This window comes from Hemitrygon akajei, unplaced genomic scaffold (genome assembly GCF_048418815.1).
Source record: "Hemitrygon akajei unplaced genomic scaffold, sHemAka1.3 Scf000057, whole genome shotgun sequence".
Taxonomy (NCBI): domain Eukaryota; kingdom Metazoa; phylum Chordata; class Chondrichthyes; order Myliobatiformes; family Dasyatidae; genus Hemitrygon; species Hemitrygon akajei.
The window spans coordinates 82,443-99,927 of NW_027331943.1; the positions used below are offsets into that span (position 1 = coordinate 82,443).

At 42.4% G+C, this 17,485-nt stretch overlaps 1 pseudogene; it reads right to left on the reverse strand.

Annotated features, from left to right (window-relative positions):
• Nucleotides 1-10,115: 10,115 nt before the first annotated feature.
• Nucleotides 10,116-15,118, reverse strand: LOC140721522 (uncharacterized; annotated as a pseudogene).
• Between the last annotated feature and the right edge of the window lie 2,367 nt (nucleotides 15,119-17,485).

Genomic DNA, 17,485 nt, shown 5'->3' on the forward strand with positions numbered 1-17,485 from the left:
ACCCCAAAACAGTAGTAAGTATGTGGTGCACAAATTACAATGGGAGATAGAAAATGCGTGCCAAAAGGGCAATGTTACAATAGTCATGGAGGATTGTCATGCAGGTGATTAGGAAAATCAGGATGGTGTTGGTCTCAAGAGGAGGAATTCCTAGAATGGCGACAAGATGCTTTTTTTTTAGAGCAGCTCTTGTTTGAGCCCACTTGGGGATCAGCTATTCTGGATTGGGTGTTGTAATGAACCGGAATTAATTAGGTCACTTGAGTTCAAAGAACCCTTCGGGACAAGTGATCTTAATCTGATCAAATTCACCCCGACTTTAGAGAAGGAGAAACTAAAGACAGATGTGGAATAAAGAGAATTAGAGAGGCATGAGAGAACAAATTGTCAAAATTGATTTGAAAAGAACACGGGCAGGAATAAAAACAGAGCAACAATGGCTGGAATTTCTAGAAGCAATTCAGAAGTCACAGAGAGGAAGTGGTATGCTAAAGGTAAGGTGACAAAACCGTGGCTGAGAAACCAAAGACAACACATAAAACAAAGAGAGGGCACAGAACAAAAATTACTAGAAGTTGAAGGATTGGGAAGCTTTTAAAAGCAAACATAATGCAACTAAAATCATTAAGAAGGAAAAGTTGGAATACTTAGGTGAGCTAGCCAGCAATATTAAAGAGGGTACTATTTTTTCTTCAGATACATACAGTGCAAAAGAGGCAGAATTGGATATCAAACCACTGGGGAATGATGCTGGAGAGGTAGTAATTGGGTGGGGGTGAAAGGTGATGGCTGATGTACTGAATCAGTATCGTACTCTTTGGAAGACGCTGGCAGGAGTATCGAAGTCCCAGATGTCAGTGGTCAGAATGTGTAAAGTTACGTTACTCGGGGGAAAGTAGAAGGAAGGGCGATGAGCTGTGATTTTTTTACTGGAAGGAGAAATCGATATTCATGCCTTCAGGTTGGAGCTATGCAGTTGGAATATGATGTGTTTCTCTTCAACCCTGAGGGTGTCAGGTTATTGGAGCCGAAGTAATAATTATTTCGACATCATTTACACGTGTCTGCTGGAAATGGAATTAAACAACCCTGAATCTTGAAGAAACATTTCAGCAGCTGCAGCGTCACATTTCTGTCTCTCAGCGTTATTGCGGCAGAGCGCCACCTGGTGACAATGGAGTCCACAAATCAGGGGGTCCTGTTATTGTGGTAAATCACCACCAAGTGGCAGTGTTGTCCACAAAAGGGAGAGGTTTACAGCGGTAAGAAGGAGTGCAGGGGCTGCAAGTCGATGAAGTTCCAGACCTGCCTCTAACCACTCTCCTCACCACGAATCAGAGTCCCAAACAGTCCTTCCATATGAGGCAACTTTTCAATATCGTGACTGTTGGGGTCATCCATCGTTTCCAGTTTTCCAGTGTGGCCTCCTCGACATCAGTGAGACCCGATGTAGTCTCTGCATTCTGCACTCTGTCCCGATGAGATTCGGCAGATGTTAGAGATGCAAAGTAACAGACACAAAATATTGGAGGAAGTCAGGAGGTCAGGTAGCTTCTATAGAGGGGGATAAATCAAAACACAGATTTCCTGCCGAGACCCTTCATCAGGACTGGAAGTGGAGAGAAGCCGGAATAAGATGGTGCGGGGAGTGGAAAGAGTCCAAGCTGGTAGATGATAGGTGAAGCCAGATAAGAGTGAAGGTGAGTGGGTGGGGGAGGTGGGAGATGAAGTGAGACGCTGTGAGGTGGTAGGTGGAAAATGCAAAGGGCTGAAAAGGAGGAATCTGATGGGGGAGGAGAGCGGACAATGGGAAAAAAGTAAGGGGGAACCAGAGGGAGACGATCCGCAGTGGGGAAGAGAGAAGTGAGGAGACAGAATGGAGGAGACTGGCGTGTGGGTTGATGAAATGAAAAGGTGGAGATAGAAGTTAAAGGTATCGATGCTCATGCCATCCGGATGGAATATGAGGTGTTGCTCCTCCAACCTGTGAGTGCACTCATCGTCTTAGTTGAACAATGAACCGGAAGGGAGAGTGGATTAATAATTTTCCCCTGGGATCCCTATTAAATCAATCCTCCCTCACCTTAAAACCGGTGCTCTCTGGTTGTTGATTCTACAAAAATGGGGGTGAAGAAAAATAAACAGAAAAACATATAAAACCTACAGCACCATACAGGCCCTTTAGCCCACAAATTTGTGCTGAGCATGTCCCTACCTTATAAATTACTGGGGTTACCCATAGCCCTCTACTTTTCTAAGCTCCATGCACCCATCCAGGAGTCTCTTAAAAGACCCTATCGTTTCCCCCTGCACGAACACTGCCGGAGCCCATTCCATGCACTTATCACTCGCTGCGTAAAAAACGTACCCCGACATCTCCTCTGTACCTATTTCCAAGCACCTTAAAACTGTGCCCACTGTGGCAGCCATTTTAGCCCTTGGAAAAAACCGCTGACTATCCACACGATCAATGCCTCTCATTATCTTATACACCTCTATCAGGTCACCTCTCATCCTCAGTCGCTACAAGGAGACAAGGCTGAGTTCGCTCAACTGCGCACATTCCCCATTTCTGTACACTTATAGTTTGGAACACCTGCATAATGTCGGCCTCAATCTCCAGCACTTCAAGGTGTGAAGTCCCAACCTGTCCAACCTCTCTCCAGAACTCAGTCCCTCGAGTATCGGCAGCATTCTCGTAAAATTTTCTGCACTTATTCTAGCTTAACGTCCTCTGTCCTATAGCGGAACGACCAAAACTGAATACAATAATCCAGGCGTGGATACCCTAACAATACCCTAACCCTAATGCAACCTCACTGGCCTCTTCTTCAGACCATGAGCCATGAGATATGAGACAGAGGCTGCTCAGCCAATCGAGTCTGCTCCGCCATTCCTTCCTGTCCAATTGATTACCTCTCGCAACCCCATTCTCCTGCCTTCTCCCCATAATCTTTGAACATCCCTTTAAAATACACTCAATGACTTGGCGTCTACGCTTGAGTAGCTTTTAAAATCTGGAACAGGCAACTAAAAACAAGCTATATGAAGGGGAAAGGTGAAATATGAGAGCAAACTAGACAATTCAATAAACCATTATAAAATGCGAAAGGGAGGCGAGAGTTGATATTGGACCACTGGAAAATGATGATCATCTGGTAGAAATGGGGAAGAGATGGTAGATGAACTTGGTAGGTATTTTGCATCCGTCTCCGTGGAAGACACTAGTAGTGTGCCAGAAAGAGTGTCATTGCTATTACAAAGGGTAATATGCTAGGCAAACCCAGGTTCTAAAAGTGGATAAGTCACCTGCACCAGATGGACTACATCCCAGAGTCTTGAGAGAGGTTTCTGAAGAGATAACAGGCGCAGTGGTCATGACTTCTCAAGAATCGCTGGATCCTGGCATGGTCCCGGAGGACCAGAAGAATGCAAAAGTTATTTTACTCTTTGAGGAGGGAGGAAGGCAAAGGAAAGCAAATTATAGTCCAGTTAACCTAACCTCATAGTTTCTGCATAGGGAAATCTTGCCTGACAAATCTGTGAGAGTTCTTCGAGGAAGTCATAAGGAGGATGGACAAACGAGAGGCAGTGGATATCATTTACTTGGACTTTCAGATAGCATCTGATAAGGTGTCACACATGAGACTGCTTGATAGGATAAAAATCAGAATAAATACTGGCATGGACAGAGGAATGGCTGACAGCCAAGAGGCAGCGAGTGGGAATAAAAGGAGCCTTGTCTGGTTGGCCAGCAGTGACATGTGGTCTTCAGGGGTCAGTATTCGGTCCGCTACTTTTTACATGGTTTGTCAGTGATCTGGATAATGGAACTGATGCGGTTGTGTGGCTCAGACTGTGGGAAGAGATTCACCACATCATCTCACCTAGTGACTCACCAGTCAGTTCACACTGCAGTGAGGGATTTCAGCTGCTCAGTCTGTGGGAAGAGATTCACTGATTCATCCACCCTACAGAGACACCAGCAAGTTCACACTGGGGAGAAGCTATTCACCTGCTCAGATTGAACTGGCAAAAAGTGGCTGATGTTATACAATATTTCGAAATGTACGATAATGCATTTTGTGAAAAGGAACAATGGTAAATAATTATCTGATTGGGAGAAGGTTCAAAAACAGAACTACAGAAAGAAATGTGAGTCCTCGGGCAAGTCTCCCAGAAGGCTAACTTACAGGTTGAGTCTGGGGTAAAGAAGGTATTTACTTAAAGTGTAGAATATCTAAGCAAGGAGATAATGCTGGTACATTATAAGACACTACTTAGGACGCACTTAGAATATTTCGGATCCATATCTCAGAAAAGGTGTGTTGTCGTTGGAGAGAATCCAGAGGATGTTCAAGAAGATGATTCAGGGAATGAAGGGGTTAAGATAAGAGGAACATTTGCCAGCCTTGGGCCTGTACTCCTGCACTGACCTATGTTTAATAAATGTGGATGATGGGGGTAAATTTCACTGAAACACACCAAATGTGGAAAGGTCTAGATAGTGTGGATGAGGAGAGGACTTTTCATATGGTGGGGGTAGCCATAACAGAGGGCACAGCGTGAAAACTGAGCAGCGACCTTTTAGAGTAGTTAAGGAGGATTTTAGTTAGTCAGACAGCAGTGAATCTGTGGAATTCTCTGACACAGAAGGCGGTGCGGGACAAGTCGGTGGGTACATTTAAGGCAGAAGATAAAAGTTTGCTGATCAGTCAGGGCATTACAGGATAAGCCGAGGAGGCAGGTGCATGGGGTTGAGTGAAAACCGGGATCAGCCATGATAGAATGGCGGAGCAGGCTTGATGGGCTGAATGGCCTAATTCTGCTCCTATGTCTTATGGACTTATACTGCAGGTGTCTTACACAGTGAAGATTGACACAAATTACATTCGGCCACTATTTCTTTGCTCTATTCCAAAGTCACCAGCATCATCTTCCAGCGGTACAATATCAACTCTTGCCTCTCTTTTACTCTCTATGTATCTGAAACACTTCTGATACTTGATATTATTGGATCACTTACCTTAATTTTTCATTTTCTCTCTCTTGTGTGTGTTTGTTGTTGTCTCCTGTTGGTTATGTAAAAGCTTTCCAATCCTCTAACTTCCCACTGTTTTCTTGCTGTATTATATGGCGCTGCTTTTTCTTTTATCAAAAAAAAAACAGGAGAAAACGTGTGGATGCTGGGAATCCAAGCAACACATACACAAAGTGCTGGAGGAATCTAGAAGGCCAGGCAGCATATATGGGAAATAGTAAACAGTCGACGTTTCGGTGCGAGACACTTCATTAGGACTGGGGAAAAAAACAGATGAGATGTCAGAGGAAGAAGTGTGGGGGTGAGAGGGGTGGAAGAAATGGTAGGTGATAGGTGAAACTGGGAGAGGGGGAGTAGTGAAGGAAAAAACATCTTAGGATATAATTTCCTTAACGTTTCTCGAAAGATCATTGCTAACGCCTCCACATCTCTTCAGCCACCTCTTTCAGATCTCTGGGGTGTACACCATCTGGTCCAGGTGAACTATTTACCTTCAGACCATCTCTGTTTCCCAAGAATCATCTCCCGAGTAACATATCTTTGCAATTCTGACCACTGACATCTGCAACTTCCATATTCCTGCGTCTTTGACAGATAAGACTACTGTACAAACCCCATTTCCAGAAAAGTTGGGATATTTTCCAAAATGCAATAAAAACAAAAATCTGTGATATGTTAATTCACGTGAACCCTTATTTAACTGACAAAAGTACAAAGAAACGATTTTCAATAGTTTTACAAACCAACTTAATTTTATTTTGTAAATATACACAAATTTAGAATATGATGGCTGCAACACACTCAACAAAAGTTTGGACAGAGTTAAAATAAGATTGAAAAGTGCACAGAATATTCTTTTCTTTCTTTCTTTTTCAGTCTTTTTATTATTATTATTAATATCAACAAAATAAAATTGATACATAGATAATGGGATTACAAACGTACACATTTCAAATGAACATGAAAGAATACATAAGCAATGATTACAGTATAAATGAGTATTCCCAAATCATGGACGATACAATTTACAAATAAACAAGGCAAACCTAGGTATATCATAATATATATTAAAAAAAACAGAAAAAAGGAACCAAGAAAAAAAATGCAAAAAAACTAATCTAATAATCTAATAAGGAAAAAAAGAAAAAAAGAAAAAAGAGAAAAAGAAAAAATGGAAAAAAGAAGGGCTGTTTATAATATCTTACAAAAATACAATATCATCAGTGTCGTCAACTCCGATCCTCTCAACATATATAAAATCGAAACTGGAAAAACAAATAGGCTTGGAACAGGGTCATATTACATCATATGAAAATATTGAATAAATGGTCTCCATATCTTTTCAAATTTAATTGAAGTATCAAATACAACACTTCTATTTTTTTCTAAATTTAGACATAACATTGTTTGAGAAAACCAATGAAATACGGTAGGAGGATTAATTTCTTTCCAATTCAACAAAATAGATCTTCTAGCCATTAATGTAAGAAATGCAATCATCGACAAGCGGAAGAGGATAAATGGAGTGAGTCCATCATTGGTAAACCAAAAATTGCAGTATTAGGATGTGGTTGTAAAACAATGTTCAATACCGCAGAAATAATATCAAAAATGTCTTTCCAATATTTTTTCAAAAGCGGACACGACCAGAACATATGAGTTAAAGACGCTATCTCAGAATGACATCTGTCACAAATAGGATTTATACAGGAATAAAAATGAACCAATTTATCCTTGGACATATGAGCCCTATGCACAACCTTAAACTGTATTAATGAATGTTTAGCATATATAGATGATGTATTAACTAATTGAAGAATTTTATCCCAATTCTCAATAGGGATAGTAAGGTTAAGTTCTCTTTTCCAATCATTTTTAATCTTATAGAAGGGCTCTGAACGTATCTTCATAATAATATTGTTAAGTTTTGATATTAGCCCTTTCTGAGAAGGATTTAGTTCAAACAAATTCTCCAAAATACCTGAAGACACAAAATTTGGAAAAGTAGGAAGTACAGTATTTAAGAAATTCCTAATCTGTAAATATCTAAAAAAAAATGAAATCTAGGCAAATTAGATTTATTAGATAATTGCTCAAAAGACATTAAAAAATTATCCAAAAATAAATCGGAAAATCGTAGTAATCCTTTAGTCTTCCAAGCTGAATAAGCTTGGTCTATAATAGAAGGATAAAAAAAGCAATTGGATACAATAGGAATATTTAAAACAAACTGAGTCAACCCAAAAAAATTCCGAAATTGAAACCATATACGTAAAGTATGTTTAACTATCGGGTTGTCAATTCGTTTCGGCAATTTAAAAAGAGCAAAGTGAAGTGAAGTCCCTAAAATAGAACCCAATGCAAATCCTTGTGCAGATTTAATTTCCAGGTTCACCCAATGAGGGCTAAAAGATATATCCCAATCCTTTATCCAACATATCAAATATCGGATATTAACAGCCCAATAATAAAATCTAAAATTAGGCAATGCCAATCCACCTTCCTTCCTTGCCTTCTGTAGATATATTTGACCTAATCTAGGATCAGAATATTCAAGTAACACCGGTTTGGAAGACTCCACATTAAGCAGGCTAATTGGTAGCAGGTGAGGTATCATGACTGGGTATAAAAGTAGCGTCCATCAAAGGCTCAGTCTTTGTAAGCAAGGATGGGTCGTGACTCACCCCTTTGTGCAAAAATTCGTGAGAGAATTGTTAGTCAGTTCAAAAGGAACATTTCCCAACGCAAGATTGCAGAGAATTTAGGTATTTCAACATCTACAGTACATAATATTGTGAAAAGATTCAGAGAATTCAGAGACATCTCAGTGCGTAAAGGGCAAGGTCGGAAACCACTGTTGAATGCGCGTGATCTTCGAGCCCTCAGGCTGCACTGCCTAAGAAACCGTCATGTTACTGTGACAATTATAGCCACCTGGGATCCCGAGTACTTCGGAAAACCATTGCCACTTAACACAGTCCATCGCTGCATCCCGAAATGCCACATGAAACTGTATTACGCAAGGAGGGAGCCATACATCAACTCTATGCAGAAACGCCGGCGAGTTCTCTGGGCCCAGGCTCATCTCAGATAGATCGAAAGACTGTGGAACCATGTACTGTGGTCAGATGAGTCTACATTTCAGCTACTTTTCCGTGCCAAAGATGAAAACGACCATCCTGATTGTTATCAGCGAAAGGTGAAAAAGCCAGCATCTGTGATGGTATGGGGGTGCATCAGTGCCCACGGCATGGGTGAGTTGCATGTATGTGAAGGTACCATCGACTCTGAGGCGTATATTAGGATTTTACAGAGACATATGTTGCCGTCAAGGCGACGTCTCTTCCCGGGACGTGCATACATATTTCAGCAGGACAATGCCTGACCACATTCTACACGGGCTACAACAGCGTGGCTTTGTAGACACAGAGTGCGTGTGCTTGACTGGTCTGCTGCCAGTCCAGATCTATCTCTTATTGAAAATGATTCACATCATGAAGAGGAGAATCAGACTACGGAGACCACGGACTGTTGAGAAGCTGAAGTCTTATATCAAGCAAGAATGGACAAAATTTCCAATTGCAAATGTACAACAATTAGTATCCTCAGTTCCAAAACGATTAAAAAGTGTTATTAAAAGGAAAGGTGATGTAACACAATGGTAAACATGCCTCTGTCCCAACTTTTGTTGAGTTTGTTGCAGCCATCACATTCTAAATCTGTGTATATTTACAAAATACAATTAAGTTGGTCAGTAAAACTATTGAAAATCTTTTTTTTGTACTTTTGTCAGTTAAATAAGGGTTCACGTGAATTAACATACCACAGATTTTTGTTTTTATTGCATTTTGGAAAATACCCCAATTTTTCTGGAAATGGGGTTTGTACAATACTTATTCTGTTCATCTGCCATCACCTTGCACCCCCACCCCATTACTACCTCTCCAGCATCATTTTCCAGTGTTCTGATAACTAATTCCACCTCTCTTTTCCACTATAGGTACCTGAAGAAGAAATTGGTATCCTCTTTAATATTATTGGCTAGCTCACCAAAGTATTCCATCTTTTCCTTCTTAATTATTTTAGTTGTATTCTGTTTGTTTTTTAAAAGCTTACCAATCCTCTAACTTCCTGGAATTTTTTGCTCTATGCCCTCTCTTTGGTTTTTATGTTGTGTTCGGTTCCTCTTATCAGGCACGGTTTTGTCAACTTACCTTTAGAATAGTACCTCCTCTTTGTGATGTATCCTGTGCCTTCAAAATTGCTTCCAGAAATTCCAGCCATTGCTGCTCTGTTTTCATCCATGCCCGTGTTCTTTTCAAATCAATTTTGAGCATTTTTTCTCTCATGCCTCTCTAATTCTCTTTATTCCACATCAACTTTAGCTTCTCCTTCTCTAATATCAGAGTGAATTTGATCATATTAAGATCACTTGCCCCAAGGGTTCTTTGGACTTAAGTGACCTAATTAATTCATTACAACACCCAATCCAGAATAGCTGATCCCCAAGTTGGCTCAACCACGAGCTGCTCTAAAAAAAGAATTCTAGGAATTTTTCCTCTTTAGACCAACACCATCCTAATTTTCCTAATCACCTGCATGATAATCCCCCATGACTACTGTAACATTGCCCTTTTGGCATGCATTTTCTATCTCCCATTGTAATTTGTGGACCACATACTTACTACTGTTTGGAGGTCTCCACCCAATTCCCATCAGAGATTTTTTTTACTCTTGTTGTTCCTTAATTCTACCCACAGAGATTCTACATGTTCCTACCCGATGCCACCTCTTTCTAATGACTGTATTTAATATTTTACCAACAGAGCTTGTTCTCTCAAGAAACATATAAGTATCTGGGAAAGAAGAGGACCTGCAGATGCTAGAAATCTTGAGAACTGCACACAAAGTGCTGGAGGAGCTCAGCATGTCAGGCAGCATCTATGGATGCGAATCAACATTTTGGGTCAAGACAGACCCTTCATCAGGACAGTTGATACCCATGTATCTGGAATATCAACAAGCAAATAAAATAGAAAGTAGTGCGAAATAGGGAAAACCTTTGAAAAACAGCTCAAGGCTTAAAAAGCCCTGCCAAACAGAGCTCAGTAGTTAACAAATACAACAAAGGCAATAAACACTTTCATCAATACCGGCATTGACTTATTTTTAATAAAAAAATATATTGGTCCCATTTCAATCAGTAAAATTTACAAAGGTCAATAAGAACAAGAAAGCTTTAGAAAAGAGTATTTACACTGAAACCCACTTAGATTAACACTACCTTGGACAGAAGGAGGAAGAGGAATAACACACTTGAGGAAAGATCACACAACAGTCAGATAAAACTTCTATATTTTCAAGAAAAATTTACCGGATTCAGCACTCCATGTAATTGTGAAAAGAAATACAGATCAGAAAAATTAAATGAGAGGCCAACTCAGTAAAATGAATCAACACTCTGGAAGAAAACATTAACCAGTGGGATGAGTATGGCATCGCAATGATCTGAGCAGATGAGATGGGGACAAAGAAGCATTGAGGACCTGTCTGACAGTTGGACACCTCTTCCCAGAAACAGAGGGGTTCCCTGCAGAAGTATGGGACAAGGTGGTTAACAAAAGAAAAAAAAATCAAAAATACATGAAATACAAATAAACAAGGCTTTAAGTGCAGAAAATGCCAAGAAGAACCAGACACAATCCAACACATTCTCAAAAATTTAGAAAACTTTAGAAAAGTCGACACTGAAACACGACCTTGGACAGAAGGAGGAAGTGGAATAACAAACATGAAAAAAAACACACAACAGTCAGATAAAACTTCTAAGTATATATTTTCATCAAAACTGAACAGGATTCAGCACTCCATGTGTGTATATGCAATAGTGATAAGAAATACAGACCAGAACACGTACATGAGAGGCCAACTCAGAAAAATGAATCATCACTCTGGAAGAAAACATTAACCAGTGGAATGAGTATGACCCTCCATGGGAGACATCCCAACGATCTGAGCAGATGAGATGGTCACAAAGAAGCATCGAGCACCTGACTGAGAGTTGGAGACCTCTTCCCAGAAACAGAGGAGTTCCTTGCAGAAATACAGGACAAAGTGGTTAACAAAAGGGGGAAAAAAACATGAGATACAAACAAACAAGGCAGTAAGTGCAGAAAATGCCAAGAGAAACCAGACACAGTCCAACACATTCCCGGATTCTGCAGGAATTTAACTCAATCTGATTATTTATAAAGATACAATATCATTCACCAAATTCTTGCTTTAAATACTGACTCATGATTGCCCTCCATCACTTCATACAGGCACCGTAAGTTCAAGCCTGATCCAGTTTTAGAGTCAAAATCTTACAAATTATAATACATTATTTCAGATAGGACAATCCATAATAACCATCTGGATAGCATATTACAGGATAAACAAGCAGGAACAACTCCCTCGATAGCTGAAACCATACCCAACACACAGATGTCACCACGGGTATAGTTTGTGTCATCAGTCTGACAACCAAAAGATTTTCTCTGCCAATCAGCTTCCAAACGTTGCTGCTCTGTCACTCGTTGCCACGCCCCGCTGCTGGTTCCCTTCTCCTCATCATACATTCTTACATCGACCATCATCCAGAGCCCCAAACTCTACCCTGTGCAGACCCCCCTCGGGTTTCTGACCCTGCTCCGTCTGCAGAGAATTCAAGGGAAACCTGTTCACCCACAGAGTGGTGACTTGTTTGGAACCCATCACCACAGGGGGAACAGGAGATGAACAACAGGGAAGGATTGAAAAGGACTGACCTGGAACAGAATCACTGGCCAGGTCCAGCCGGCCTGAGTTGACTCTCTACTGTACACTATGTGTTATAAATTCACCAAGTACCTGAGACAGAGTTTAAAACAGAACTGATTTATTTGTCTCAGATCCAGAATATTAAACTCCATTCCCATTAAAGGTGAATGTGCAGCAGAAGAAACTCCTCCCATGCCCAGTGACCAGGGTGCAGAACTGGGTGTGGTGAGCAGCAGCAATAATTGCAGAGTTCAGCACCGACAGTCACTCTCGAAATTGCATTCAGCAACGGTGATGGACAAATATCCAGCATGCAGCTTATTGAAACTTTCTCCCCAGTGTGAACCCTGTAGTGATTAACAAGTGTAACGTGCTGTAAGGTTTCACTGCTCATGTAATGGCCTCTCCGTAATGTTTCACTGCTGAGGTAATGGTTTCTCCGTAGCAGCAATGTTTAGGTTACGACTAGAGATAACAGGGTTTTGGAGTGTGGGGCTATCCAATGAGAGAAATATTCTTTCTTGTGAGTCTGGAAGAGAGATTTTGTGGTCTTTTGCTGGGGAGAGATGAGAAGACGTGAATGGAGAGAGTGGGACCCTTTTCTTTTTTTTGTTTTCTTCACTAACTCTATAGTCAAAGTAAGAATTATGCATCTCAGTCATTTAATCACATATTGTGTACCGTTTGTTATTTTGGGGTGCTGATTTGCATTGCACAGCATCCACCCAAACGAGATTTCTTAAGTTTGGCCAGGCTGGGGGGCTATCAATCCTATATTAAGCAGCTAGCCGATGCAAAAGTGAAATAAGTTTAGATGACTGAGTAAATCCATTCACACGTTCACACACAGCAGGTGAATGGCCTCTACCCAGTGTGAACTCGTTGATGTACCTTCAGTTTAGATGAGCAAGTGAATCCCTTTCCGCAGTGTGAGCAGGTGAACAGCCTCTCTCCAGTGTGAACTCTCTGATGTACCTTCAGTTTAGATGAGCAAGTGAATCCCTTCCCCGAGTCTAAGCATGTGAACAGCTTCTCCCCAGTGTGAACTGACTTGTGTATCAGTAGGTACCATGGTTGACCGAATCCCTTTCCACAGTCTGAGCAGGTGAATGGCCTCTCCCCAGTGTGACCTGACTGGTGTGCTTGTAGGTGGGATGACTGAGTAAATCCCTTCCGCAGTGTGAGCAGGTGAACGGCCGCTCCCCAGTGTGAACTCGCTGATGTACCTTCAGTCTGAATGACCGAGTAAATCCCTTCCCACAGTCTGAGCAGGTGAACGCCTCTCCCCAGTGTGTACTGACTTGTGTCTCTTTAGGGTGGATGACCGAGTGAATCCCTTCCCACATTCTGAGCAGGTGAACGGCCTCTCCCCAGTGTGAACTCGCTGATGTACCTTCAGTTTAGATGAGGAAGTGAATCCTTTCCCACAGTCTAAGCAGGTGAACAGCTTCTCCCCAGTGTGAACTGACTTGTGTACCAGTAGGTCAGATGACCGAGTGAATCCCTTCCCACAGTCTGAGCAGGTGAACGGCCTCTCCCCAGTGTGAACATACTTATGTACCAGCAGTTCAGATGACAGAGTGAATCCTTTCCCACAGTCTGAGCAGGTGAATGGCCTCTCCCCAGTGTGTACTGACTTGTGTCTCTGTAGGATGCATGACCGAGTGAATCCCTTCCCACATTCTGAGCAGGTGAATGGCCTCTCCCCAGTGTGAACTCGCTGATGTACCTTCAGTTTAGATGAGTAAGTGAATTGCATCCCACACTCCAAGCAGGTGTGCGGCCTCTCTCCAGTGTGAACTGACTGGTGTGCTTGTAGATGGGATGACTGAATGAATCCCTTCCCACAATCTGAGCAGGTGAATGGCCACTCCCCAGTGTGAACTCCCTGATGTATCTTCAGTTTATATGAGCAAGTGAATCCCTTCCCACAGTCCGAGCAGGTGTATGGCATCTCTCCAGTGTGAACTCGCTGATGTACCTTCAGTTTATATGAGCAAGTGAATCCCTTCCCACAGTCAGAGCAGGTGTATGGCCTCTCTCCAGTGTGAACTCTCTGATGTACCTTCAGATAAGATGACGAAGTGAATGCATTCCCACAGTCCAAGCAGGTAAATGGCCGCTCCCCGGTGTGAACTCGCTGGTGTGCCATTAGATTAGATGACGAAATGAATCCCTTCCCACAGTCTGAGCAGGTGAATGGCCACTCCCCAGTGTGAACTGACTTATGTACCAGCAGTTCAGATGACAGAGTGAATCCTTTCCCACAGTCTGAGCAGGTGAACGGCCTCTCCCCAGTGTGAACTGAGTTGTGTCTCTATAGGGTGGATGACCGAGTGAATCCCTTTCCACATTCTGAACAGGTGAATGACTTCTCCCCAGTGTGAACTCGCTGATGTACCTTCAGTTTAGATGAGCAAGTGAATTGCATCCCACACTCCGAGCAGGTGAATGGCCTCTCCCCAGTGTGAACTGACTGGTGTGCTTGTAGGTGGGATGACTGAGTGAATCGCTTCCCGCAGTGTGAGCAGGTGAACGGCCTCTCGCCAGTGTGAACTCGCTGATGTACCATCAGTTTAGACGAGCAAGTGAATCCCTTCCCACAGTCTGAACAGGTAAATGGCCTCTCGCCAGTGTGAACTCGCTGATGTTCCTCCAGTTTAGTTGAGGAAGTGAATCCTTTCCCGCAGTCTAAGCAGGTGAACAGCTTCTCCCCAGTGTGAACTGACTTGTGTACCAGTAGGTCAGATGACCAAGTGAATCCCTTCCCACAGTCTGAGCAAGTGTATAGCCTCTCTCCAGTGTGAACTTGCTGATGTACCTTCAGATAAGATGACAAAGTGAATCCCTTCCCACAGTCCGAGCAGGTGAACGGCCGCTCCCCGGTGTGAACTCACTGGTGAGCCATTTGGTCAGATGACTGAGAGAATCCTTCCCCACAAATTCCGCAGATGACCAGCCTCTGCCCAGTGTGTACTGACTGGTGTGTCCACATGTGGGAAGACCGACTGAATGCCTTCTCACGCACAGAACAGTTGAATGGCCTTGTCCCAGTGTGAACTGGCTGATGTCCTTTCAGTTGAAATGATTGACTGAATGCATTTCCACTGTCTGAGCAGATGATCAGGTCCCGCCTGTGTAAAGTGACGGGCATGCCAGTGGGTCAGTTGATAGCGTGAATCCCTCTCGACAGTCTGAGCAGGAAGGATGATCGAGTGAATCCCTTACTCCACTTCTTAAATATCTGGACAGAGACAGCAAAACTGGCGTGTTGTGTTCGAGATTCCCGTAGACAAATTCCTTGTTGTTTGTAACCTGTAAAAAGATTTACAAATTCCATCAATGGGTGAAAGACAACATTTCAGATGAGATCACTTGAGTTGTCAAGGTGTAATCTGACATCACACTATTACAGTGAAGTTCACCACAAGTTGCAGAGAGAAATCATCTTCTAACTGGGCACAGTGCTGGTATTTGGAACGACCGTTAAAATCCCTGATGTCCTTCCTGTCTCTATAAGAATGGGGCATTTCTGCCATCTCCAATGTGTCACCTGGCTCAGTTTCACTCTCTCTATTGGTATTATTCCATGCTCCATATTATTCCATGATCACACAAACCAATCTTCCATCCTTGGACTCACCTTACACCACACGCTGTTGGAGCAGTGCTGCCAGGATAATCAAGGACACGACCCACCCAGCCAACCCACTTTTTGTCCCACTTCCCTCCCCGAGGTTAAGGAGCATGAAGATTAATACGGCCAGATTTGGGAACAGCTTCTTTCCAACTGTGATAAGACTGCTGAATAGATCCTGACCCAGATCTGAGCCGTACCTACCAAATATCTGGACCTGACTTGCACTACCTTACTTTCCCTTTTCCATTTTCTAATTATGATTTATAATTTAATTTTTTGTTATATTTACTTCGATTTGTACTTCAGGGAGCGGGAAGCGCAGAATCAAATATCACTGTGATGCTTGTACGCTATAGTATCAATTGTTTGGAGACAATAAAGTATAAAGTATAAAGTTCCTGCTGAGCTGCATGGCTTTCTGGCCCCACAGTAACTAAAACACACTCACACAAATAGCCTGCAGTTCATTCCACACACCCACCACTCTCTGTGTAGAAAACTTACCCCTGGCATCCCCTTGGTATCTATTTCCAAGCACCTTAAAACTATGCCCCCTCGTGTTAGCCATTTCAGTCCTGGGAAAAATCCTCTGGCTATCCACACGCTCAATGCCCCTCATCATCTTATACACCTAAAAAAGGCTCTAAACATAAAGAATGAAACTATACATTGCTTAGAGGATTTGTCAGAAGTATACAAAATTATGAGGGTATAGATAGGGCAAATGCAAGCAGCTTTTTCCACTGAGGTTGGGTGGGATGAAAACCAGAGGTCATAGGTAAGTGGGGAAGGTGAAAATTTAATGGGAATATTTGGAAAAGCTCTTCACTGAAATGGTTGTGAGAGTGTGGAATGAGATGCCAGCACAAGGGGTTCATGTGAGCTCAGTTTCACCATTTGAAAGAAGTTTGGATGGGAGCCTGGATGGTAGGGGTATGGAGGACGATGGTCACAGTCAGGTAGTTGCAATAGATACCTTAAATGTTTTTTTTAGCATTGACTAGATGGGCCAAATAGCCTGTTTCCGTACTGAACTCCTCCATGTTTCTGTGACAGAGAAGCTGGCCAAACTTGTTTGGAAAGGAAAAGGTAGGAGTGATCGATATCTGAGGTCTGAACAACATCTGACTGGTGTCAAGAAAACAAACTCTCCCTCATTGTCACAAAAACAAAGGAGCTGATTGTGTACTACAGGAGGAATGGAGACAGGCGAACCCCTATTGACATCAATGGATCTGGGGTTGAGAGGGTGAACAGCTTTAAGATCCTCAGCATAAACATCACCAAGGATCTCAAATGCTCTGTACGTACTGGCTGTGTTGCGAAAAGAGCACAGCAGCACCTCTTTCACCTCAGATGGTTGAAGTTGCTTGTTGTGGGCCCCAAATCCTAAGAACTTTCTACAGAGAGACAATAGAGAGCATGCTGACTGGGTGCAGCACTGCCTGGTATGGGAACTGTACTTCCCTCAATCGCAGGACCCTGCAGAGAGTGGTGCAGACAGCCCAGTGCATCTGTAGATGTGAACTTCTCACTATTCAGGAGATTTACAGAGACAGATGTGTAAAGAGGGCCCAAAGGATATTGGGGACCCAATTCACCACAACCACAAACTGTTCCTACTGCCATCATCCAGGAAACGGTACCACAGCAAAAGGACCAACAGGCTCCAGGACATCATCTTCCACCAGGCCATCAGACTGCTTAATTCATGCTGATATAATTGCATGTTGATGTTATATTGACTGTTCTATGTATAAACAATATATTATAAATTACTATAAATTACACATTGCACATTTAGATGGAGAGTAACGTAAAGACTTTTACTCCTCATGTGTATGAAGTATGTATGTAATAAAGTCAATTCAATTTGACTCAATTTACCCTCTCCACTATCCGTTCAGTCACTCTGGCTCCCATTCCCCCTACAACTTATTTTAACCACTTCACCCTCTCACCACACTAGCTCCAGCAAGCCTTAATACTAGGATATTAGTCCC